Below are 26,764 nucleotides of genomic sequence, written 5' to 3'. Positions count from 1 at the left end.
TGTGTATGATGTTGAGTATTTGTATTTTTACAGATATTGGATTTGTACAGTATTATTGTAAATGAAATGCAATAATTGTAATTATACATTTTTTTTTGTATTTTCACTTGCATTGTATCAGTAAAAAACTGCTTTATATATGGTTGGTTATATCACTTTTTTTGGCTTATGATTATATATATGTGTGATATACAATATTTATACTTGGTGGGGGTGTGGCACTTTATATCCGGGAGGGTATAGAGTCCAACAGGATAAAGATCATACAAGAGACTAAATGCTCAGTAGAATCTATATGGGTAGAAATCCCATGTATGTTGGGTAAGAGTATAGTGATAGGAGTATACTACCATCCACCTGGACAAAATGGTCAGACAGTTGATGAAATGCTAAGAGAAATCAGGGAAGCAAACCAATTTAGCAGTGCAATAATAATGGGAGATTTCAATTACCCGAAAAGTGCAGGAAGAGGATCAATCCTGACAAAAGACTCCAAATAGATTTCAAAGTTAATAAAGATTTTTATTCATTTATACGGCAACTCCACTGATTCAAATCCCAAGCAAGCTTTATGGCGTCCCCCGACACGGTCCCGTGTTTCGCCTAGGGCTGCATCGGGAGGGTAACACCAACAGGGTTTCTTAATAGAAAAGCTAAAACAAATTAAACGAGATGTCAGGATGCTATATAGGACTTACGCCGACTAAGATACAATCAATGATTATTCACCATAACTCTTACCTGACAGCTTGGATTCTGAATTCTGACAGGGAGCGCACTAACCCTAGACGCTGTCAGGTATTTCAAGGATAGCGGTGGCGCCAAATTCACAGGTGAACCAATGACGTGGGAGAATTATCCCCGCTCATTGGTTCACGGAGCTGTGAGGCGCCCTAGCAGCATAGTATGTGACCTGAACTTACTGTGAGAGATCTTACGTGAATAAAAACCATTCTATCTCCCGATTAAGTCCCTTAGGGGTTACTGAGTCTAAGGTAAATATCCACCGCTGTTCAATGCGTCCTAGCTGTTCAGCATAGCAGCCCCCTCGAGTCGGACGTGGGAAGACCTCGATAACGCTAAACATAAGGTCAGCAAGGTTATGAGCCTTACTGACCCAGTGTTCTACCAAGGGTTCGTTCTCTCTTGCGTGCCTGATGTTAGAGCAGTGCTCTATAATACGTGTTTTAACCATTCTCGTGGTTTTACCTACGTATATTAAGGGACACGGACAAGTGATCACGTATATAACTCCCGAGGTGGTGCAGTCAGAATGAGAGCGAAGTGGAAAAACTCTATGAGATGTTGGATGAATGAATGAAGTAGTAGATTGTGTGTGTGAACATATTGTGCAATGGCCACAGGGGTGGTGTCCAAATGTGGGGAGCGGATGCCTTTGCTGTACTAAGTCTGCGTGAACAAGTTTATCTCGTAAATTTTTCCCCCGCCGGTACGTGAACCGTAGGGGGCCAGGGAATACCAACTGCATAGATAGTGCACGCCAGTGTCGCCGGATCATGGTTGTGATTTGACGACTAAGTGTTGAAAATGGCAAAATACAGTTTGTAACAACAGTGTCGGAACTAGAGTGTGGAAGAAACAGCAAGTCACGGTTAGTAAATAAAGCCCGTTTCATGGCTCGCCTAACTACCCGCTTAGGATATCCACGGGTCAAGAACCGAGCTGACATAATTTCTGCCTGAAGGAGAAATTCTTCTCGAGTAGAACATAACCTGCGGAGTCTAAAAAATTGACCCGTGGGGATATTATTTCTTAAAGGGCTGGGATGACAGCTGTGAAACTCCAAAAGTGTATTTCTGTCTGTGTCTTTACGATGGATAGTAGTCAAAAATTGGGCATTATGAACTAAAACTGTGATATCTAAGAAGGCTATCTGTGATTGATGCCAACTAAAATTAAATTGTAAATTAGAATCTTGCGCATTAAGCCAATCAATGAACAAGAACAGCTGTATTTCTGTGCCTAGCCAGATCAAAAACACGTCGTCAATGAATCTTAACCAGGTTGCAATATGTCGAAACCCTTCTGATGGATATACCTGGGAGTCTTCAAACTCTGCCACAAAAAGGCAGGCTTTTCTATTAAGAAACCCTGTTGGTGTTACCCTCCCGATGCAGCCCTAGGCGAAACACGGGACCGTGTCGGGGGACGCCGTAAAGCTTGCTTGGGATTTGAATCAGTGGAGTTGCCGTATAAATGAATAAAAATCTTTATTAACTTTGAAATCTATTTGGAGTCTTTTGTCAGGATTGATCCTCTTCCTGCACTTTTCGTTTGATGTGACATTATTTTAAAGTGCAGATTGCTCTGATATATTTTTGGTTCTAGATTTCAATTACCCCAATATTGACTGGGTAAATGTAACATCAGGACTTGCTAGAGATTTAAAGTTCCTGGATGTAATAAATGACTGCTTCATGGAGCAATTGGTTCAGGAACCAACAAGAGAGGGAACTATTTTAGATTTAATTCTTAGTGGAATGCAGGATTTGGTGAGAGGTAACGGTGGTGGGGCCACTTGGCAACAGTGATCATAACATGATCAAATTTAAACTAATAACTGGATGGGGGACAATAAGTAAATCTGCAGCTCTAACTCTAAACTTTCAAAAGGGAAACTTTGATAAAATGAGGAAAATAGAAAAAACTGAAAGCTGCAGCTGCAAAAGTTAAAAGTGTTCAACAGGTTTGGACATTGTTTAAAAATACAATACTAGAGGCACAGTCCCTATGTATTCCATACATTAAGAAAGGTGGAAAGAAGGCAAAACGATTACCATTATGGTTAAAAGGTGAGGTGAAAGAGGCTATTTTAGTCAAAAAAAATCCTTTAAAAATTGGAAGAAGGATCCATCTGAAGAAAATAGGATAAAACATAAGCATTGTCAAGTTAAGTGTAAAACATTGATAAGACAGGCGAAGAGAGAATTTGAAATGAAGTTGGCTATAGAGGCAAAAACTCATAATAAAAACTTTTTAAAATATATCCAAAGGAGGAAACATGTGAGGGAGTCGGTTGGACCATTAGATGACCGAGGGGTTAAAGGGATTCTTCTTAGGGAAGATAAGGCCATTGCAGAAAGACTAAATTAATTCTTTGCTTCCGTGTTTACTAATGAGGATGTTGGGGAGATACCAGTTCCGGAGATGGTTTTCAGGGGTGATGAGTCAGACGAACTGAACAAAATCACTGTGAACCTGGAAGATATAGTAGGCCAGATTGACAAACTAAAGTGTGGCAAATCACCTGGACCGGACGGTATGCACCCTAGGGTACTGAAGGAACCCAAAAATGAAATTTCTGATCTATTAGTTAAAATTTGTAACCGATCATTAAAATCATCCATTGTACCTGAAGACGGGAGGGTGGCCAATGTAACCCCAATATTTAAAAAAGGTTCCAGGGGCGATCCAGATAACTATAGACCAGTGAGCCTGACTTCAGTGCCGGGAAAAATAGTGGAAACTATTCTCAAGATCAAAATCATAGAGCATATAGAAAGACATGGTTTAATGGAACACAGTCAACATGGATTTACCCAAGGGAAGACTTGCCTAACAAATCTTCTTCATTTTTTTGAAGGGGTTAATAAACATGTGGATAAAGGTGAACTGGTAGATGTAGTGTATTTGGATTTTCAGAAGGCGTTTGACAAAGTCCCTCATGAGAGGCTTCTATGAAAACTAAAAAGTCATGGGTTAAGATCCAAGATGGTGCGCTAGAGACAAGACGCACACTGTCTCTTGTTACCGCTGATATTTTACCTGCTATGCTGCATTCGGGACGGAAGAGATGGGCCCGCGAGAGGCTGAATTTAGAAGCATCAACACCAGGTCCGTTAAGAGGGCCGATGGACACTCATGTCCTTAGAGGGATAGAGGAGCCGTGTGAGGAGTCACTGGAGGCTATTCGTGGAGAAGCAGGAACAACCGATAGCCTCCCGGACTCACTAATATCACTATCCCTGGCTGAAAGGATGGCACCCGATAACCCAGCACTAAGTAGGACAGCTACCCTGGTCCTCCCGAAGAGATCCCCGGATGGAGCCAGGGAAGGGCATTCACGATATTCGGAGGGAACTCAGTCTGGAGTGGAGTCCCCGGGAGTTGCCGAAGTAGAAGGGAGAGAATGTCTACGAGGAGAGCTTCAATCACTGGAAGAAATTTTAGTGTGGTAAGATACTGTAGAAGATCCCGTTGTGGAGAAAGAACCCAGCTCACTACCGTTGGTAAGACCAGAACTTTTTACATTAGAATCTATTTGGTTAGCCATAGAGACGGTCAATAAAAATGTAATGGTGCAATTATATTCTGTTACAAATAAAATGGTTGAAATGAATAATCAGTTTAAGAAAATGAAAGAAAAGCAAGCTGAAACTAAAAAGGAAATAAATATTATAAAGTCGGACATGGGACAAATGAGAAAGCAACACCAAGACATGATGAAAGATAATAGCTACCTTCTTAGAAAATTAGAAAACTTGGAAAACCCGCAAAGAAGCAAAAACCTAAGGTTAATAAATTTTCCTAAAAAATTGACGATATCACCTTCTAAAATGTGGAAAATTTGAAGATAGCACAAGAAATTCTACCTCCACTTGCAAAAATATATTATTTGCCTGTGAAGAAAAAAGTACCAATTGGAAACACTGAAATGCAACAGTTGTCACCAATAAACTTAAATTTGACTGCAATATTAGAAACATCAACTGAGGAAGAACTACAATCAGCAACTTTGATATTAACATTTCTTCTGGATTCGGACATAGACTGGGTTTTAAAAGCTTATTTCCGAAGTCAAAGGGAACTATTTATGGGCTTTAGAGTACAGATTTTCCCGGACTTAGCAAAGGAAATGCAATGTAAGAGAAAAGAATTTCTAGAGTTAAAGCCCAGAGTATTAAAACTGGGGGCACAACTCTTTATTAAATTTCCTTGCAAATGTATTGTAAAATATAGAGATCTTACATATACGTTCTTCTTGCCTTTTCAGTTAAAACAATTTCTAGATGATAGAGCTGCAGATTTAGTAGAACCTGAAATTAAGGCTGGTGATTGAATAGTAACCTCTTAGGATGAGTAAACGTTCTGTTAGTAATAAATGTCCCTCAATATAGCGCTTTACTAATGATATATGTTTTATATTCAATAGAGTCGTCTCCTAGAGTAGGATCTCTCACCTATATTGAGGGTTTATTGTTGGTGTAATATAATATATGTTATTTTTTTGAGTCTGAGTGTAAGACAATTTCCTTATTATGCTATACGTTTTCAATTCAATGTATTTTGTTATCATTGAAAAAGTTAATAAACATTAAATTTAAAAAAAAGTCATGGGATAAAAGGCGATGTCCTTTTCTGGATTACAAACTGGTTAAAAGACAGGAAACAGAGAGTAGGATTAAATGGTCAATTTTCTCAGTGGAAAAGAGTAAACAGTGGAGTGCCTCAGGGATCTGTACTTGGACTGGTGCTTTTCAATATATATATAAATGATCTGGAAAGAAATACGATGAGTGAGGTTATCAAATTTGCGCATGATAGAAAATTATTCAGAGTAGTTAAAACAAGCGGATTGTGATACATTACAGGAGGATCTTGCAAGACTGGAAGATTGGACATCCAAATGGCAGATGGCATCCAAATGGCAGATGAAATTTAATGTGTACTAATGCAAGGTGTTGCATATAGGGAAAAATAACCCTTAGGAGCTATCACCCAGGAAAAAGATCTAGGCATCATAGTGGATAATACTTTAAAATCGTCAGCTCAGTATGCTGCAGCAGTCAAAAAAGCAAACAGAATGTTAGGAATTATTAGGAAGGGAATGGTTAATAAAACGGAATTTGTCATAATGCCTCTATATCGCTCCATGGTGAGACCGCACCTTGAATACTGGGTACAATTCTGGTCGCCGCATCTCAAAAAAGATATAGTTGTGATGGAGAAGGTACAGAGAAGGGCAATCATAATGCTAAAGGGAATGGAACAGCTCCCCTATGAAGAAAGGCTGAAGAGGTTAGGGCTGTTCAGCTTGGAGAAGAGACAGCTGAGAGGGATATGATAGAGGTCTTTAAGATCATGAGAGGTCTTGAACGAGTAGATGTGACTCGGTTATTTACACTTTCGAATAATAGAAGAACTAGGGGGCATTCCATGAAGTTAGCAAGTAGCATATTTAAGACTAATCGGAGAAAATTCTTTTTCACTCAACACACAATAAAGCTCTGAAATTTGTTGCCAGAGGATGTGGTTAGTGCAGTTAGGGTAGCTGGGTTCAAAAAAGGTTTGGATAAGTTCTTAGAGGAGAAGTCCATTCACGGCTATTAATCAAGTTTACTTAGGGCTAGATTTTAAAAGCCTTGCGTGCGCCGGTGTGCCTATTTTGCATAGGCCGCCGGCGCATGCAAAGCTCCGGGACGCGCTTAAGTCCCGGGGCTTCGTAAAAGGGGCGGGAGGGGGCGGGTCTGGGGCGTGTCCGGGGTCCGGGGGCGTGGTGACGCTTCAGGGGCGGGGTGGGAGGGCGATCCCGAGTCCCCCGGCTCTGCGGCCTGTGCCGGGGGATGTCGAGGCAGCGCGCGCATGTTACGCCTGCTTGAAACAGGCGTAACTTGCCCAACAAAGGTAGGAGGGGGGATTTAGGTAGGGCCAGGGGGTGGGGTAGATAGGGGAAGGGAAGGGAAGGTGGGGGGATGCGGAAGGAAAGTTCCCTCCAAGGCTGCTCCGATTTCGGAGCAGCTTCGGAGGGAACGGAGACAGGCTGCGCAGCTCGGCGCACGCAGGCTGCGCAGCTCGGCGCACGCAGGCTGCCGATTTTGCACTGCCTTGCGTGCGCCGATCCCGGATTTTATTAGATATGTGCGGCTACGCGCGTATCTTATAAAATCCGGTGTACTTTTGTTCGCGCGCGCTTATGTTTTTAAGATCTACCTCTTAGGGAATAGCCACTGCTATTAATTGCATCAGTAGCATGGGATCTTCTCACTGTTTGGGTAATTGCCAGGTTCTTGTGCCCTGGTTTGGCCTCTGTTGGAAACAGGATGCCAAACCATGCCTGCTTGCCATTCCCATGCCTGCTTGCCATACCCCTTAGACCACCATGGAATATTTTCTGACACAGGCCTACCTGCCACACCCCTTTTATCACCATAGGAGACTTGCTGGCACATGCCTACTTGCATACCCCTTATACCACCATAGGTGAATTGCTGCACGTCTATCTGCCAAAGCCTTAATTTCACCTTAGTGGACTTGCTGGCCCATGCCTTCCTGCTATGCCCCTTATACCATCATGGAGTTCTTGCTAGCACATGCCATACCCCTAATTGCACCATAGGGGACTTGATGGCACATGTCTACCTGCCATTTTTCTTATACCACTATGGTAGACTTGCTGACACATGCCTACTTGTCATGCCTCTTATGTCACTACAGAGGTCTTTGTGCTACTGCTGCGCCTACCTGCTATGCCTGCCTAATGGAGTTTTCGTGTCTCTGTGTTGTTTGCTGTTGTTTGTTTCCTTGTTCCCCAGGAAAAAAAGTGAAACATTTAGAAAAATAATGTATCCTTCCTTCTACCTATTTTATGGTTCTTTGTTTTGCTCTAACCCCTCTGCAATGATCCCAGCCTGGTTCATCCATCCTTTTAGTTTGTTGATTGTACTAGAGTAGTCTGTCCATAAAAGCCCTCAGTTTTGAGGAAGAAATCCAGGTAGAACAGAAAACAAAGAAGAGAGAAATGATTTACAAGTTCTGAGTGAGTTAAAAGTATCAGTCAGACAGAGACAACTCATGTCATACTCCTAGTATCACAATAGGGGACTTATTACCTGTCACCTAGCTGCCATACTCCTAATACCTGTTACGAGCGCGCGCGGGCACGGTCGTCATAAGCGGGTGGTGGTGAGCCCTTGGGCCACGGCAGGACTCAAGGAGGAGCCCCAAGCCACACCGTGGGAGGTGAGCTGAGCAGGCATGGTGAGCCAGGCAGGCAGGAACAGAAGCAGGGAGTCCGACCCTCAGCCGGACTTGTATGCCCATGGTAGCCAACACGGGGAAGTTGACTAATGAACGGTCCTCCGACTGTTCCCGGCCCTTTCGGACCTGCCGCAGGGAACGGCAATGGGCAGCAGGCCGGACAGAGGCGAGGGCAGACAGAGTCCTTAAACAGAAGACATCAGACGGGGCAGAAGCAGGCTGAAGCAAGACGGAGACATCAGGACAAGGGCTGAAGCGAGACACAGGCAGGATCCAGGCGAGCAGGAACTCCGATGCTGGGATACTCACATCCGAAGCCCCCTCGGCTGGCAGAAGCTCAAGAGCCCGTGGGACGAATCCCTCCTGTTGGCCACTCCAGGGCCCAACAGGACAGAAGGCTCAGGAACCAGATGAGGACGTAGGTCATGGCAGAGACAGGAAGATATCCAGGCAAGGGCTGAAGCAGACACTGTAGACAAGGCTGGACGGAAACATGGCACTGTCCATCAGGGCGCCCTACTCAGCCCACCCGTGGGACTGAGTCGCGGACCACCCTGTCCCAGACGCGCCCTACACAGCCCAGGAAGGCTGGTCGCGGACCACGCTGAGAAGGAGGGTGCGGGGAAGACCCAGGCGAACAGGAACTCCGATGCTGGGATACTCACATCCGAAGTCCTTACGGCTGGCAGGCACAGGAACAAACATCTAGGCAGAGACACTGGACAGGGATCCATCAAAGCATATGATGATCACGGAAGACCTGGATCAGCAAGGATACAGACGACTGTAGGACCTGATCCGCAGGCCCTTTGCAAGTGAACAGAAAGTCCTTAAATACTGGAGGTAGAAGGCAACTCCCTGGGAGGAGCTTGCCAGGACCGCCCACCGCTGGTCCTATAACTGGGGTAGAGAGCTGCAGGCCAGCCCCTAGAAGAAGGGCGTCGCCAGACAGGAAGTCCAAACGCAGAGGCATGCAAGCCACAGGCCCAGCTAGGCCTCTCAGGCCCTGGAGCAAGTCCCGGATGGAACGTAGGCGAGGCCCTGGCTTCAGAGCGGCCTCTGGAGGAAGGTAAGAGACCTCCTGTAGCGCAGCAGCAGGGGGGATCGCAACAATACCACTATTGCTACTGCTCCACTGTAACATTTTGATTGGCAAAGGGGCAGCCCACAACCAGCTGCTCCCCCACCCCAGCTCCTCATGCAGATGATGCAACTGAAATGCCATCCTGCCGTGTCCTCATGGCCTCCTTAGCCATGTACGTTTTTGTAATTATGTGTGTTTGTGGATCCTTGGGTACCTTGGAGGTGACCACGCCCACAGGGAGGAGCCCAGTGAGGAGCCACAGCACTGGGCTAGACTTGTACTACACAAACACAAGAGTTCTTTTATTAAACAGCTTGAAGAGAACCACCAGAGGTTGCGGTAGTGAGGCAGTCTCGTAGATGCAGGGGCCTCGGCAGAGGGAGCCCTTCTCTCCTAGATGATGTCAGGAGGTTCCACAGCAGGTCTCCCAGTGAGGAGATACTGTGGATGAGATAGACTGAGAGTTAGAGTACTCACTAGGTGTTTACTGTTGATTAGGGATGTGAATCGTTTTTTGACGATTTAAAATATCGTCCGATATATTTTAAATCGTCAAAAATCATTAGAGGCGATATATAATAGGAATTCCCCCGATTTATCGTCAAAAATCGTAAATCGGAGGAAGGGGGAAGAGAAGGGGGAGGGGAAGGGGGAGGGCGGGAAAACCGGCACACTAAAACAACCCTAAAACCCACCCCGACCCTTTAAAATAAATCCCCCACCCTCCCGAACCCCCCCAAAATGTCTTAAATTACCTGGGGTCCAGTGGGGGGGGGGTCCCGGTGTGATCTTCCACTCTCGGGCCACGGGTGCGTTGATAGAAATGGCGCCGGCGGTACCTTTGCCCTGTCATATGACAGGGCAAAGGTAGCGCCGGTGCCATTTTGGTTTCTGTCCCCCGACGTCACGAGCGTAGAAGATCGCTCCCGGACCCCCGTTGGACCCCCAGGGACTTTTGGCCAGCTTGGGGGGGGCCTCCTGACCCCCACAAGACTTGACAAAAGTCCAGCGGGGGTCCGGGAACGACCTCCTGCACTCGAATCGTGTTGCCGGCCATATGGCCATATTGCCGTATTGCAAAATGGCGCCGGCCATACGGCAACACAATTAGAGTGCAGGAGGTCGTTCCCTACCTGTCATATGACAGGGCAAAGGTAGGGCCGGCGCCATTTCTATCAACGCACCCGTGGCCCGAGAGTGGAACATCACACCGGGACCCCCCCCACTGGACCCCAGGTAATTTAAGACATTTGGGGGGGGTTCGGGAGGATGGGGGATTTATTTTAAAGGGTCAGGTGGGTTTTAGGGTTGTTTTAGTGTGCCCGAGAGTGGAAGATCACACCGGGACCCCCCCACTGGACCCCAGGTAATTTAAGACATTTGGGGGGGATTCGGGAGGGTGGGGGATTTATTTTAAAGGGTCGGGGTGGGTTTTAGGGTTGTTTTAGTGTGCCGGTTTTCCCGCCCTCCCCCGATTTACGATTTACACGATATTTAAAAAAACAAAACTGCGACGATCCGATTCCCTCCCCCCGCAGCCAAAATCGATCGTTAAGACGATCGATCACACGATTCACATCTCTACTGTTGATATGCGATTCCATCAGGTCTGTTGTAGAAGGTACAGGCACCGAGGCAGGGCGAGCAGGCCCTCGAGGAGTGAGTACCTGTTCCCTGTAAGGCACCTGAAATAAAGCAGAGGGCCCTGAGGAGCAGGTTCCCAGGTTAGCATATAACCCGAAAGTAGGGATGGCGCCGGCTGAAGACAACACAATTCAATTGCAGGAGCCTGTTCCGGACCGCCGCTGGACCCCCAGGTAATTTAAGGCATTGGGGGGGGGGGGGGGGGTTCGGGAGGGTGGGGGATTTAATTTAAAGGGTTGGGGGTGGGTTTTAGGGGGTTTTAGTGTGCCGGTTTTCCTGCCATTGGTTTAGGGCAAGTAAGTACTTCCCTCCCAAAGTTGATGAAGTATTAAGGCATTTGGGGTGGGGGATTTAATTTAAAGGGTCGGGGGTGGGTTTTAGGGGGTTTTAGTGTGCCGGCTCAAGATTTTAACGATTTTCACGATATTTTAAACACCCAAACGGCAACAATACGATTCCCTCCCCCTCCCAGCCAAAATCGATCGTTAAGACGATCGAGGACACGATTCACATCTCTACCCGAAAGACAGAGAGAGAGAGCTTCCTGGGGCAGCACGGAAGTGGTAGAGTAGAATACTCACTAATGCGCATCGCCATGACCACATTACACCGGTACTCCAATACCTCCACTGGCTACCAGTAGCATCGAGAATTACATATAAAGTCCTCACCCTCATACACAAATCAATCTACAACCAAGAAATGCAATGGTTCTCTGACCACTTTACATTCCACAAATCCAATAGACCTACAAGAACAATACACCAAGCCAAACTCAAGACTCCCACGCTTAAACAAATTAAACATGTTTCCACAAGAGAACGATCATTTAAAATAGCTGGAACAAACATCTGGAATAAAATGCCCACTGACCTGCGCCTGGAGCCTTGTCCCAAGAAATTCAAACAAAACTTAAAAACTTGGCTCTTCAGAGAAGCTTATACATAATGCCCTTAGACCCCTCAAACAGTCATACTACCTCATACAGCCTCCCTCTCCTACCATTCTATCACCATCCTCATCACTTCATACAGCCTCCCTCTCCTACCATTCTATCACCATCCTATCAGCCAGCCTCTCCCCCCCCCCTTCCCTCTCTCTACTTTCTGCCTTCCCCTGCCTGAATGTATCTAATTATACATAGACTGTATATTTTATTGAACATAATACACCTAAGTTTATACCTTTGGTAATTATACATAGTTTCTCCCATAAGATTGGATGGGATCCAATTGTACCATATGTTGACTCATTACCTTGTTTACTGATATATGCTTGTTCTTACTGAATTGATTGTAAAGCCTGTTGCTAAATTATTGTTCATTGTAAACCAAGGTGATGTTTGAAATGTTCCGCGGTATATAAAAAACCTTTAAATAAATAAATAAATAATATACAAGAACGGATTTGAGTCCTTGCTAACTCGGGGAGCTAGCAAATGAATGAAGGTAATATACCCGGATGGCGTGATGTCAGCATGAGGGAATGTCCTCAAGGTTCGCGTCAAGGGTGGTACAAAGACGTGGTTTGCGCGCACACACCCTAGTAGGTACCTGGGAGGAGCAATGGCAGGAGGCTGTACCATAGCCATAGAGGTCGGCTTGTAGACGTGGCGATAGCCATCTTGCCCAGGTAAGCGGGAGCAGCCGTGAATAAGGTGAGACAAATGGGGCAAAGCCGTCGAGGACTGACGGATGCAACAGTTCCCCCCTTCAAAGGGCGTCCACGCTGTTTCCTACCAGGTCTTGGTTTTTGAGGATGCAAGTGATGAAAGTCCTGTAGCATCTCTTTATCCAGTATATTAGACATTGGTGTCCAAGAGTTTTCTTCTGGGCCATACCCCTCCCATCACAGGAGGTATTCCCATACTCTGCCTCATCTTCTCACATTGAGAATTGCCTTCTACTTTATATTCAATGTCTTCTTCTGCATCTATAGGTGTAACATCAGGTATCTTGTTGGAGAACTCACTAAGGATCAATGGCTTCAATAGTGAGACGTGGAATGTATTGTGTATCTTTAAAGTAGATGGAAGCTTCAGACTGTAGGTGAGATTGCCCAGTTGTCAGAGAATGGGAAATGGTCCAATGAAACACGGAGCGAAGTGAGCTGAAGGAAGTTTAAGTCTTAAGTGCTTAGTGGAAAGCCAGACTTTATCACCAGGCTTAAAGTCTGGAGCCTTACAGTGATGAGCATCGTATCCTTTCTTTGCTCGAAGTCCTGCTTTCACAAGCATCTCTTTAGTCTGAGTCCAAAGTTGCTGGATATCTCTGGCAGTAGATTGAACTGCCGGGATTGACACTGATAAAGGGTGACAGTGGTAGTCGTCCGTAGACCACTTCGAATGGTGTTGATCCAGTGGATGCTGCTGGATAAGAATTAATGGCAAATTCTGCCCAGGGCAACAGTTCACTCCAATCATTCTGGGAGTGTTCACGTAGGCATAAATGAACTGCTTGAGTGTCCTGTTCATCCTCTCTGTTTGCCCGTTGGATTGAGGATGATATGCCGATGTGAAGTCGAGGGAAGTATCGAACTTCTTACATAGTGCCTTCCAGAAGTTAGCCATGAATTGGGCTCCTCGATCGGAGACTATGTGCTTAGGCAAGCCATGCAGATGGAAGATGTGTGTAATGATTAGCTTGGTGAGTTCCATGGCGGTGGGTAAGTCTGGGAGAGCCACAAAATAAGCCATCTTCGAGAACCGATCTACGGTTACTGAAATGGTGTTGTTTCCCCCTGAAGATGGTAAATCGACCATGAAGTCTGTGGCAATATGTGTCCATGGTTCTTCTGGCACTGGCAATGGTTGGAGTAGACCCCATGGATGACCCAGGGGCGTCTTCTGTTTAGCACATTTAGTGCAGGAAGCAATGTAGGAGAATGTGTCTTCCTTAATGGTGGGCCACCAGTAATAGGTCTGAAGTTTAGACAGGGTTCTATGTTGGCCAGGGTGTCCTGAAATTTTAGAGTCGTGGGCCCAAACCAATAACTTCTTTCTGAGGTTCTTGGGTATGATGACTCTCCTGCAGTTACTGAGTGGGTAGCTGCCAATATGACCTTCTCTGGGTCAATGGTGTTTTGCGGTTCTTCTGGAATGTCCTCGAAGAGGAATGAGCGAGATAGAGCGTCAGTTCTGATATTCTTATCTCCAGGGCAATACTTGAGCATAAAGTTGAATCTGTTCAAAAACAGAGACCATCTCGCTTGTCTATGGTTCAGGCGCTGTGCGTGGTGGAGGTACTCCAGATTCTTATGGTCTGTGAAGACCATTACTTGATGTTGCGCTCCTTCGAGCCAAGGGCACCATTCTTAGAATACCATCTTAATAGCCAGAAGCTCCTTATCACCTATTCCGTAATTTTTCTCTGTAGGAGACAAGCGACGGGAGAAGAATGAGCATGGTTGTGGAACCTTTGAATCACCAGCCTGGCTTAATACGGCCCCTACGCCAACGTCTGAGGCATTGACCTCCACGATGAAAGGCTTGGAAGGATCTGGGTGTCAAAGACACGGCTTGCTTGAAAAGGCATCTTTTAGTTTCTGGAATGCAGCTATAGCCTCTGGAGACCAATTAGCAACATTGGCACATTTCTTCGTCATAGCTGTAAGCGGCACTGTAAATGAAGAGTAATTCTTGATGAAGGTCCTGTAATAGTTAATGAAACCTAAGAAGTGTCTGAGAGCTTTTAACCCAGCTTCTGTGGATCCATTTAAAAGCCTTGATTGGAGATGTGTAGCCTAAGAAAGGCACTGACTCTTTGTGAAATTCACATTTGGATAGATTGGCGTAGAGATGGTTCTCACAGAGCCTCTGTAGTACTCTCTTAACATCCTCCAGATGAGTGGTCATGTCTTGAGAGAAAATCAAGATATCGTCCAAGTGAATAACAACACATTTATAGAGGAGATCCCAGAAAATGTCATTCATTAAATTTTGAAAGATAGCCGGGGTGTTGCACAGGCCGAAGGGCATCACTAGATATTCAAAGTGGCCGTTCCGAGTGTTGAAGGCCGTCTTCCACTCATCGCCAGCTCGAATGCGAAGTAAATTGTAGTCTCCTTTCAGATCCAGTTTGGAAAAGTTTTGAGCTCCTTGTAGTCTGTCAAATAGCTCTGATATCAGAGGCAGAGGGTAGCGATCCTTTATTGTTATTTCGTTGAGTCCTCTGTAATCTATACATGGACCTAGTGTACCATCCTTTTTGACCACAAAGAAAAAGCCTGTGCCAGGAGGGGATTTGGATGGTCTTATGAAGCTTTTTTGGAGGTTTTCCTGAATATATTTGGACATGGCTTTATTTTCTGCCACGGACAAGGGGTACACTCTACCCTTGGGTGGCTCCGTATTAGGCTTCAGATTAATAGCGCAGTCATAAGGTCTGTGAGGCGGAAGTACATCTGCAGCTTCTTTTGAAAAGACATCTTGGAAAGATGCATATTGAGGCGGCAACCCCAACTGGGGTGGTAGGCTTACAGGGTAACGGAGCTACCTCCATCAGGCATTTATCATGGCAGTCTGGACCCCATCTTGACAGTTCCAGTGTAGCCCAATTGAATTGAGGCATATGCTGCTGCAGCCAAGGTAATCCCAGATAGGGTGCATGGCCTTCTCTAAAACAAAGGAGATGGTCTCAGAATGGAGGGCATTGGTCCGTAGACACACTAGTTCGGTGCGTAGTGTTACTTCACCCGGTAAGGGCTCTCCATGGATGGATGAAAAGAAGTAGTGGAGGCTTCATAGTGGAAGTGGGGATCCGTAGGTGCTCCACTAATTGTTGTAGCATAAAATTGCCTCCTGCCCCGGAGTCCACTAGGGCAAGAGTCTGGTACTCTAAAGGTCCGCAGATCAAAGATACAGGAAGAGGGAGCGGAGGAGAAGGAGTGGTGAGACCTAAGCAGAGTCTTTCCGCAGGACAGGTCTGCCAGTTTCCCGGATATATAGGGCAAGTTTGGACAGCATGACCAGCTTGTCCACAGTATATACACAGCCCTAATTTCTTCCGCGTTCATCTGTCTTTTGATGTCAGGTGGCTGCAGTCTAACTGCATAGGTTCTTCTTCACTGGCTGCTGGGACCGAAGGAACAGACCTGGGTGTGGACTTGACTCGAACTTCACCCAGAAAGGGTCTCCTGGAAGTCTAGGTCTCTTGAACCTTATCGCGAAGTTGGCGATCAATCCTTGTTGCCAATTTCACTAGTTCAGCCAAGGACTCAGGCATTTCACGAGCAGCAAGTTCGTCTTTCAGACGGGAGTTCAGTCCTTCAAAGAAGAGGGTCTTCTGGCATCTTGAGTCCCAGGACAATTCAGACACCAGTGTCTTGAATTCTATAGCTAAGTTAGTTAGTGGTTTGTTCCCTTGTTTCAGGTGAACCAAAGAAGATCCTGCAATGGTATACCAGACAGGATCAACGAAAACTGACTTAAAGAGTTTGAAAAATCCTTCAAGGTCATGAAGAATCGGATCCTCGTGCTCCCACAGCGAAGAGGCCCAAGACAATGCTTGTCCGTCTAGATACAGCAGGATATAGGTTGTCTTGGCACAGACTGTAGGAAAGTGGCCAGGTTATAATGCAAAGTGCATGCAGCATTGGTTAATGAAGTCTCTGCATCTCCAGACTTCTCCCGAGAAACGGGTGGGAGCTGCAAGAGGCACAGTAGTCTTGACCGTCACCTCAGACAGTTTAGCTTCTTTACCTGAGGTGGAAGGCGAGTTCATCTGTGTGTGCAGTAGATTAAATTCAGCGGTCAATCCTTCCAGCGCAGTCTGCTGTTCGGAGATCCGCTGGTCCAGGCCTGGAATGGCCTGCAATGCAGTGAGCTGAGCCGGATCCATGGAGTTAGCAATCTGTTGTAATTATGTGTGTTTGTGGATCCTTGGGTGCTGTGGAGATGACCACGCCCACGGGGAGGAGCCCGGTGAGGAGCCACAGCACTGGGCTAGACTTGTACTACACAAACACAAGAGTTCTTTTATTAAACAGCTTGAAGAGAACCACCAGAGATGGCGGTAGTGAGGCAGTCTCATAGTTGCTGTCTCAGGGGCCTCGGCAGAGGGAGCCCTTCTCTCCTAGATGATGTCAGGATATTCCACAGCAGGCCTCCCAGCGAGGAGATACTGAGGATGAGATAGACTAAGAGTTAGAGTACTCACTAGGGGGCGGATTTTCAGAGCCCTGCTCGCCTAAATCCGCCCAAATCCGGGCGGATTTAGGCGAGCAGGGCCCTGCGCGCCGGTAAGCCTATTTTACATAGGCCTACCGGCGCGCGCAGAGCCCCGGGACTCGCATAAGTCCCGGGGTTTTCGGAGGGGGCGTGTCGGGGGGCATGTCGGGGGCGGGCCCAAACTGCGCGGCGTTTTCGGTGCATGTCGGGAGCGTTCCGGGGGCGGGCCCGGGGGCGTGGCTATGGCCCGGGGCGGTCCGGGGGCGTGGCCGCGCCCTCCGTACCCGCCCCCAGGTCGCGGCCCGGCGCGCAAGAGGCCCGCTGGCGCGCGGGGATTTACGTCTCCCTCCAGGAGGCATAAATCCCCCAACAAAGGTAAGGGGGGGGGTTTAAACAGGGCCAGGCGGGTGGGTTAGGTAGAGGAAGGGAGGGGAAGGTGAGGGGAGGGCGTTAGAGGATTCCCTCCGAGGCCGCTCCAATTTCGGAGCGGCCTCGGAGGGAACGGGGGTAGGCTGCGCGGCTCGGCGCGCGCCGGCTATACAAAATCAATAGCCTTGCGCGCGCCGATCCAAGTTTTTTAGCAGATACGTGCGGCTCCGCGCGTATCTACTAAAATCCAGCTTACTTTTGCTTGAGCCTGATGCGCCAGCAAAAGTAAGCCAATTCGCGCTATTTGAAAATCTACCCCTAGGTGTTTGCTGTTGATATGCAATTCCACCAGGTCTGTTATAGAAGGTACAGGCACCGAGGCAGGGAGAGCAGGCCCTCGAGGAGCGAGTACCTGTTCCCTGTAAGGCACCTGAAAAAAGCAGAGGGCCCCCAAGGAGCGGGGAACCAGGTTAGAATATACCCCGAAGGGCAGAGAGAGAGAGAGAGCTTCCTGAGTCAGCACGGAAGCGGCAGAGTAGTGTAGACAAGAACAGATTTGAGTTCTAGCTAACTCGGGAAGCTAGCAAATGAGTGAATGTAATATACCCAGATGGCGTGATGTCAGCATGAGGGAAAGCCCTCAAGGTTCGCGCCAAGGGTGGTACAAAGACGTAGGTTGCTCGCGCGCGTGCACCCTAGTATGTACCTGGGAGGAGCAATGGCGGGAGGCTGCACCTTAGCTGTTCTGGGGACGCCAGAGAGGTCAGCTTGTAGACGCAGCGGTAGCCATCTTGCCCAGGTAAGAAGGAGGAGCCGTGAATAAGGTGAGGCAAATGGGGCGAAGCCGTCGAGGACCGACGGACGAAACACACGTGAATGGCGCAGCATCTCTTAACGGCCCCTTGGTGGGAAACCCGTAAACCAGTGCCCACTGATGACATCATCAACTCTAGTATTTAGTAAACTTCGGAAGAACAATGTTTGTTTCATTTTTTAATTTTATTTTCAGGGGTTCGATTTTCCAAGAATTTCATTTTGTCAAATGTTTATTTCATCTATTTCATTAAAAAAAACCAAAATAAACATTTAAACAAAAAAAATAAAAGAAAAAAAATAAATTGGGCCTCCTGAGGCCTCCCAAGGCCCCCACCCAATAAAATACTGGGACCAGGATCCTCCCTGACCCCCCACTCACCCAGCCAGGGGAGATCTGATGCCTGGCTCTTTCATATGGTGTAAGCTGAGATCACAAAGACCTACCATAGCCTAGGGTTACGGAAGGCCGAGGATTCAGCTCGAGCCTAAGCATCAGGATGGTTCTGATGCCTAGGCCCAGGCTGAAGCCTTGCCCTTGCATAGGCCTAGACCTCAATAGGTTGCCGTGATCTTGGCCTACACCCCACGCAAGGCCCAGGCTTTAAGGCTGGGTCCTGATGCCTGGGTCTTTGCCTAGGTTGGAGTCCAGGGCCAGGCCCGATGCTGTGACCCGGTCCACAGCCGGTGCTGTACATCAAAATGGCACAGTCTGCTGGAGTGAATGCACTGGAGTTAATTAATTCCAGCATAACCCCAGTGGATGATGTCATTTTGCTTTAAAGGGCCAGAGAAAGAAGACAAAGAAGAAGAGTTACCAGGATCTGAGGCCTGGGCCCCAAGGCCTGGGCCTGATCCTAGACTGAGTCCCAGGTGTCAGGACCCAGCTTCCAGGCCAAGGCACCAGCATTGGGAACCAGAAGCAGACAAGGCCCCAGTGTCGAAACCCAGCCTCCAGGTTGAGGACCCAGTGTTGGGAACCAGCCTATTTGAGGCCCCGGTGTCAGGCCTGGGTCCAGCTTGGATACTGGCATCAAGCTCGAGCCAAGTCTCTGGAGTAGGGTCTGGGCCTGGATTACTGTGCTAGATTCCTTGAGCAGGTAAGTTTTTTTTATATTTTTGGGGGTCTTGGTCAAGGCTCAGGCAAAGGGCCACAGCTATGCCTAAGCAAGGCCCTGGCCTTGAGCTTAGACCTAAGCCCAGACCTCAGTATCTCACTGTGGACTAGACCAAGGCCCTTGCTTTGGGTCTTGTCCTATTCTATAGGCGAGGCCCTGGCTTTGGTTTTGGGCCTAGGCCCAACAGATCAACTTTTTTCAAAATAAAAACATGAAAATAAATGAAATTTCATCAGATTTCCAATCATTTCACTTTGATAATGAAATGAAACAAAATAGGAAATTTTGTCTATTTTCCTATTTTGTTTCTCCTGAATGCCCATCCCTAGCATTTAAACCCTAGTGCCACAACAAGCAGATACATCAGAAATATGTCCTCCTGTCTTGCCTGCTTGTTATCTTGCCTTGTTTTGCCTTGCTGTTACCTTGCCTTGCTCTGCCTTGCCCTGCTTGTGTTTTGGTTCCCAGTGCCTTGTCTTTCTGTCTGACTCCTGGCTCTGACCCTTGCTACAGACATATTCTCTTCTGCTGCCTGCTCTGACCCGAGCTTGGACATCAATCTGCCTCCTTCTGCCTGGCCCAACATTGGTCTGGACCTGGATACCATTTGCTTGTTGCCTGTCTTGACCACAACTTGAACCTCGAGCTGACTGCCTGCTGTCTGCCCCGACCTTGGCCTGGACCTAGATACTGTTTGCTTGCCACCTGCCCTGACTCCAGCTTGGACCTCGACTTGTCTTTCTGCTGCCTGCCCCGATCTTGGCCTGGACCTGAATATTGTTTGCTCGCTGCTTACCCTGACCTCTGCCCAAAACTGAACTATGTCTGACCTCTCCTTATAGGACCCTTGTCCTGGAACTCAAGGGTTGCACCTGCAGGTAATGGGCTGGTACAGAGGAAGCCCTTGATCCACTCCATGTAAGAGCAAGTCCACCACCAGCTGTTGACTTGGACCTAGTAGGCTCTTATGCTAGGCTGTGTCAACCATGCCACAGCCCAAGGGCTCACATCCATGATATTCATCTATTCCATTGACTAATTATGTTCATGGGAGTTTTTGGTTTTTCCATTTGGTTTCCTATTTGTATCTTGGTTATACTTGGGGTGTTTTTGACCCCTCTGCCACACACCAAAAAAAAAGTGAATCATTATTTTAAAAATGTCTCCTCCCTCTCTACCTATTTTGTGGTTATGTGTTTTATTCTAGTCCCATATCACCATAGGGGACATATGCCAACCTGCCATAATGTTGTTGGTGCCCTCTTTTGGAGCCTTGGGGTGTTCTTCCTACCCACACTTGCTTTCTTTTTGGTTTGATATACTGGAGTGTTTTCTCCTGAGAACAAAAATTTGAAAAAAGACACAGATTTCACTACTATGGAATGGTGCCTGTTCTATACTTCTTTCTTCTCTCCAATCCCTCAATAATCTCACCCTGGTTCTCCCAGGTTGATTATACTGGTGTGGTTTGTAAAAAAACAAAAAACTCATTCAGAAGGAATAAATACAAGCAGAAGAGAAAAGATGCTTTATCAGTGCCTTCCTTGGGCTTTTTTCTGCCATCTTTTCTGCTTTTCTCCCCTTTCATAACATTCCTAATGAAAGACACCCTGAGGTCTCTCCCACCTAAAGCTCCTTGTACACTAAATCATGGATGGTGTACCTTGCCGTATTTAGTTGTACTCTCTTTTCTGTTTTCTGCAACTGTTGCTTTCTGCTATTATATGCCAGTTGTGTTCTGCTACAGTATAGAGCCTTTGAAGAATTTCTGACTTTTCCTCTCCTTGATATGGTAATACTTTTGATTCTCACTAAGGGATGCACTTTAAGAGAACTAATGACAAGCATTTGTCTTTTTAAAAATGTACACAGAAAGAAAAATATAGAGCAGAATATTTATGGTCTAATATAAAGGACAATTTAGTTTTCAGAAACATGGAATCTAAAACATAAAATAAATGCATATTGTACACTGATAGAAATAAAAACTTAAATGATATCAGCAGAAAAGGACAATTTGGTTTATTACATCTGCCCAATTATAGCTTCCTGCCCTACTCTCACAGGTCTCAATCTCTAACCTTCTTTCTTTTGCCACTAAGGTCCCTCTGTGTATCCCATGCATGTGTGAATTCTGCCACAGCTTTGGCTCCTATTACCTGTAATATAGGCCTGTTCCAAATATCCACCACTTTCTCAGGTAAAATGGACTTTTTAAAAATTGCCCACAGCATTTGCACTTTTATCCACATGCTGTGGAGGCATTACTGGGAGTGGGGTTAAATCAAGGGAGGCAACAACACGTGTAGTTTCACATTTGCAAAACTACACCCATTGTTTTGAAAGGAAAAAGTGCATGCAAAAAAAAGCAGGTGCAGACCTCTGCTGATTCTTTTTCGTGTGGCATTATCAAAGCAAAACATTCAGAGTTTTGCTTTGGTTATTGGTTCAAACCCCGCAGGAGCAAACTCCTGTGGTGTTTGCACCAATGCAGACAGTTTCATTATTGCCTCCATAATGCCATCGATCTCAATCATATGCCAATGAAACCATGTGCAAAAAAGCTATATGTGAAAAGAATGCAAAATGGTTTTTAGCATTTCAAACAAAAGTATGTTTTTTTTAATTTGATTTTATATTCCACTTCTTCAGCACTTCAAAATGTATTACATTCAGGTACTGTAAGCATTTCCATATCCCCAGAGGGTTTACAGTCTAATCTCTAGATTTGTCAATTCTGCAATGTTTTTTCACAGGAGGGGTCCCACTATTCTGGCGGGGGTACTGCCCAAAAATGCATCGCAGCTGTATGGCGCGTTCTTTTATGTTGCACAAAAGAATGCAGTGAGTGACCGTTTAACATGATGGTGGTGATGGTGGCCCCAACCTCACAGGACTGTCATTGCCTTAAGGGGCTTCTGGCCCCCCCAAAAAATGTCACTGCCAAGCAAATAGGTTGAGCAGGGGGCAGTGATGACTCCGTCTCAACCTGGAGCTGCGAGGTGAGGTGGCCCAGACACCCCTAAAATGTAGAAAATGTTAAAAAAATGAGCCATGTGGCAATGGCTTGTCCCCCCCCCCCCCCCTCCACAAAGCACACAGTAAAATGTGGCATCAGCCCTTAATACCAATAACCCCCACCCTCAAAGTCCCAACATACCATCCCCCCTTTCCCTGGCCCCCCTGAAGTCAAAAACACCAATCCCCCTGACCTCCCAATGTAATAACAATCCATCCCCCCACCCTCTGACCCCCCCCCCCCCAGAAGTCAAAATATTCCATCCCGTCACTCCCCGTCCCACCCAACTTCATGGCAATCCATCCCCCCACTGCCACAACTCGCCCAAAGTCAAAACACTCCATCCTACCTCCCAACCCCCCCCCCCCCCCAACATCACAACAATTCATCCTCCACCCCTCCAGCCCCTCAGTCAAAACATTTCATCCCCTATCTCCTCAGCCTCCCAATGTCACAACAATCTATCCCCCACCCCCCCAAAAACAATTAAAAAGTTCAGCACCCCACATCACCCCTCCCACTCCCCCACCATGACCCCCTTCCAAAACATCCCCCTACCTTAAATGGAACCTTCATTGGGGCCTGGTGCAGTCTCACACCGGCCCAGTCAGCATCGTTTTCCAAAATGGTACCAACTTGATCTTGCTCCAGACATGTGTCTGAGCTAAGGTCCAGGGATCAGACCCAGGCCATGTGGGGGGGGGGGGGGGGGAGGGGGCGGTGGAATGGATTGTTTGGACTGCGAGGTGCTGGGGGTGGGGGAATGGTATATTGGGATTTCAGAGGGTGGGGTTATTGGTATCGGGGGCCAGGGCCACATTTTAGTGTGTGCTTTGGGGAGAGGGAAGGGGGGATGGGAATATCACTGCATGTTTCTTTTTTTAATGTTTTCAACATTTTGGGGGTGTTGGGTCTGCCTCAATTGATGGCCCTGGGTTGAGACAGGGATCAGCATTGACTCTCGTTCAATCTCCCTGTTTACAGCCAAATGTTTTTCTGCCTCGTTAAATGTGTGGCGGAAGGCCCGGGACCCGAATTAGAGTCCCAGGCCTCCCATGGCACATTTAATTCTTTTCAATGAGGTGTTGTTATTTTATCCCCGTGATAAAATATTTGCATAGAATTAACTAGTAATGACCTCCTTTGTATGCATTTGCATTTTTCATGCATGCAAATTGCATGCAAAAAGGTCATTGCAATTGGGGAAGTTATCTGGGTAGGGAGATACAAAATATTGTGTTAAGAGCGCTATCACAGCTTGATAAATCACCTCGTAAATTCATTCCTGTGGTTATGGAGGGTAAAATGGCTTCTCTATGGTCACAAGGATCTGCAGATGGATTTGAATGCTGTTTCCAATAGTTTATAGCCTTCACTTTGCCTCACTAGCAGGGTCATACTTCAAAATGTGTTATGGTGTTAACACATTTTATAATAACTCTATTGCATGGTGTAAATGCAAATTTTGTGAAGGGGCAGGATTAGGGAGGAGTTTGGGTGGGATTTATGAAAATGAGGAGCAATAATTGCATGGTGTGATAGCATAATGCATGCTACTGCACAGTTTTATAACTACACCTTTTAATCCTGGTGTTAAACTGTGCGATATGTCTGAAATGGCCATAATGCAAATAGCTTTACAAATTGCATTTCAGCCATTTCTGGGCTTGGGAGGAAAGAGGGGTGGGAAGGAGGGAGAGAGAGCTCTGGGGAGGCCTTCAACTATTTATATGCCTATAGGAGTGCCAGCTAATATCTCGAGGTGAAGTGTTGGTGGTGGTTTAGGGGCCAGTTTTACATGCAGATTGAGATGTACAAACAGCACAGTACACCTCGGTGAAAATCTGACGTCAATTGAAGTGAGGAAAGTCTCACAAACATGAGATTTCTACTATTTTATCCTGTTATCCTGTTATAGAATTCATCAAGGTAGGGTGAGAGATAGTAGAAATGTCATCTTTGAGAGACTTTCCTCACTCCAAATGACATCAAATCTTTACCAAGGTGTTCTCTGCTATTTGTAGTCTCAGTTTGCATGTAAAACTGGCCGCTAAACCCTAAACCACAACCAACACCTCACCTTGAGATATTAGTTGGGCATCCTATACGCATATAAATATTTGACTACTATACAGACTTCATTGATAGTCTTTCTCTCTCTTTCTCTCTCTCTCATAAAATTACCCTCAACACACCCCTCTCACAGGCAATATTATAACATTTTGGTTCACCAGTATCCACAAAAAGACTTATGTCAATGGTTGCACTCTACCTCTGCTATAATGAAAAACTTTCAAGTGATTCACATCTTCCACTATGGACTGCATTTCACTAGAGACAGAGACTGGGAAGTCGACTGGACCTAGTGTCCGGTCGACCAAAGTAATGTAGTGCCAGGCACACTCGGGGAGCAGGCCTGGGATTCCGGTGCTTCACGGGGGGTCAGGCAGCGGGTCACCGAGAGACTGGAGATAGCAGTTAGGAGAGTGGGGGGTGGGGGGAGAATAGGAGCTGGAGCTGGCAAGTCCCGGGCAGTTGTGAGTAGGCAGCTCACGGGGTTTTCCTTTTTTATGCAGGCCCACGGTTGGGGTTTTCCAATTGGTTGGTTCTTTGTTAGGTGGTTGTTGGTTGGATGGGCCAAGGAGGCGGGGTGGAGTGTTGACAAGTGTCTGCCTATAACCCATGACATACTGTTAAAGTTATGGGATGCCTTACCGAGTGTCTGTTCATCACATTATGAAACAATCCTCTTTCAGGTGATGTTTGTGTTTGCCTTCTTTGGAGCATTCAGGGTCAGCGAACTGGTAGCCAGGTCTGCCACATGTTCGGAATATCCTGGTTTACTGGCAAAGCATGTTGTCGTCTCTAGCAAGTCGGCGGTATTGTGTATACCCAAGTCGAAGACTGACCAGGGGGGCAAGAGGCTTTCGGTAGTGCTACAGGTGGTTCCTGGTTTGCGTTCTTGCCCTGTGTCTAATGGTGTTGGGCTTCTGGGTCCGCGCAGTTTCTGGTCCATGCGGACCTATGGCCCTTAACGAAGTACCACTTTGAAATGGCTCTTCATTCTACTTTAGCGGCTATCGGTTTGGATGTTCGTCGTTTTGGGACTCACTCCTTTTGGATTGAGGCCAGCTTGGGGGGGCCTCCTGACACCCCCAAGCTGGCCAAAAGTTCCTTTTGGGTCGAACGAGGTTCCCGGAGCGAACGCGCGGGGAATCACGTGACGCCGCGTCACTCCAACGTGACGCCGACGTCACGTGCTCCTTGCAAAGGAGTTCAGAAATGGCGTCCTGACCCCGCTGGACCACCAGGGAGTTTTGGTAAGTCTTGGGGGGGGGGGGGATTAAGGAGGGTGAGGGGTTTAAATTTTTATTTGCACATATGGACATAGACTTAACTTATGGAATTCTCCATATGTCCATATTGACCGCAAATGACCCCCCCTTTCGACTTATGGACTTATGAACATAAACTTTTGGTCTGCACATCCCTAAAGCAAACTGAAGCACAGTTGAGAAAATCCCATGTTGCAGTGAACACTACAATGCATGCCACTCTGCTTTTTCAGTAGCAAAACCTTTGTATTATTCTTTTACCATTTATCAGTGTCTGGCTTGCCCATGCTGCGCTTTCAACATCTTTAATTCACTCTTATGTCCCATTCCTTCTCTAGTCTCTTCTGTTCTCACTCCCACTTCTTTCCACCATTTCTTCATATATAAAATTAAATTAATAGTAATTGTTTCTCTATTTCACCAGGTCTGCCTGATCTTTCCACTATTTTGCCTCCAGCAGGTAACTCATCCACCTCCTTGCTGAACGCCTTGCTGCTCTCAATTAATCTGCTTTTTGCCTCTAAGTGTACTCTTTCCCCTAATGACCCTCTCACTACTCCTCTCCTTCTTGCTCACCTTGATTTATGCATTCCTTCTATACTTTCTGCCATTATTCTGTCTCTTTTTTTTCAGGTCCCTTTCCTTCTACTTTCAAATTAGTATAGGCCTATCTGAAGAGATCTTTATGGAGCCCTCTTGCCATTGCACGCCAGAAACGCGGAGTAAACAGCACACACATGCAGATAAATTTCAAACCAAAGAAAGGTGTGGCACATAAGTATGGCTGTTCAGTACATGTATCTACAGCTTTATTAGTCTTTAAGCCGGCAGGAGAGATACTTGTTTTACAATGTACACTTGTTATTAGAGAGAAGAAATCCCGACACGGCCGGGTTTCGCACCAAAGTCTGCGTCGGGGGGACCAGCGGGCATTCACACCTACAAATAAAAACAGTTTGAAAAGGATTGAACAGGAGGCAGGCACAGAAAGTATTATCATGTTTCAAGTATAATACAAAATTAGAGGATCACTAGAGCATACCAGCAGGGATAAGACACAGGGTAAAAACCTGGGCCAAACCAGCAACTCGGTGCTGTGGGAACTGCATTCAGACTCTAGAAAATAGAGGGAAAACGCTTTACTATGGGGGAGGGAAGGAAGGAAAGGGTCGGGTATAGGGGGGAGGAAACAGGGACAGAGGGGGAGGGGGGAAAGGA

This window comes from Rhinatrema bivittatum, chromosome 2, assembly GCF_901001135.1.
Source record: "Rhinatrema bivittatum chromosome 2, aRhiBiv1.1, whole genome shotgun sequence".
NCBI classification, from domain to species: Eukaryota; Metazoa; Chordata; class Amphibia; order Gymnophiona; family Rhinatrematidae; genus Rhinatrema; species Rhinatrema bivittatum.
This window is presented reverse-complemented; position numbering follows the sequence as displayed.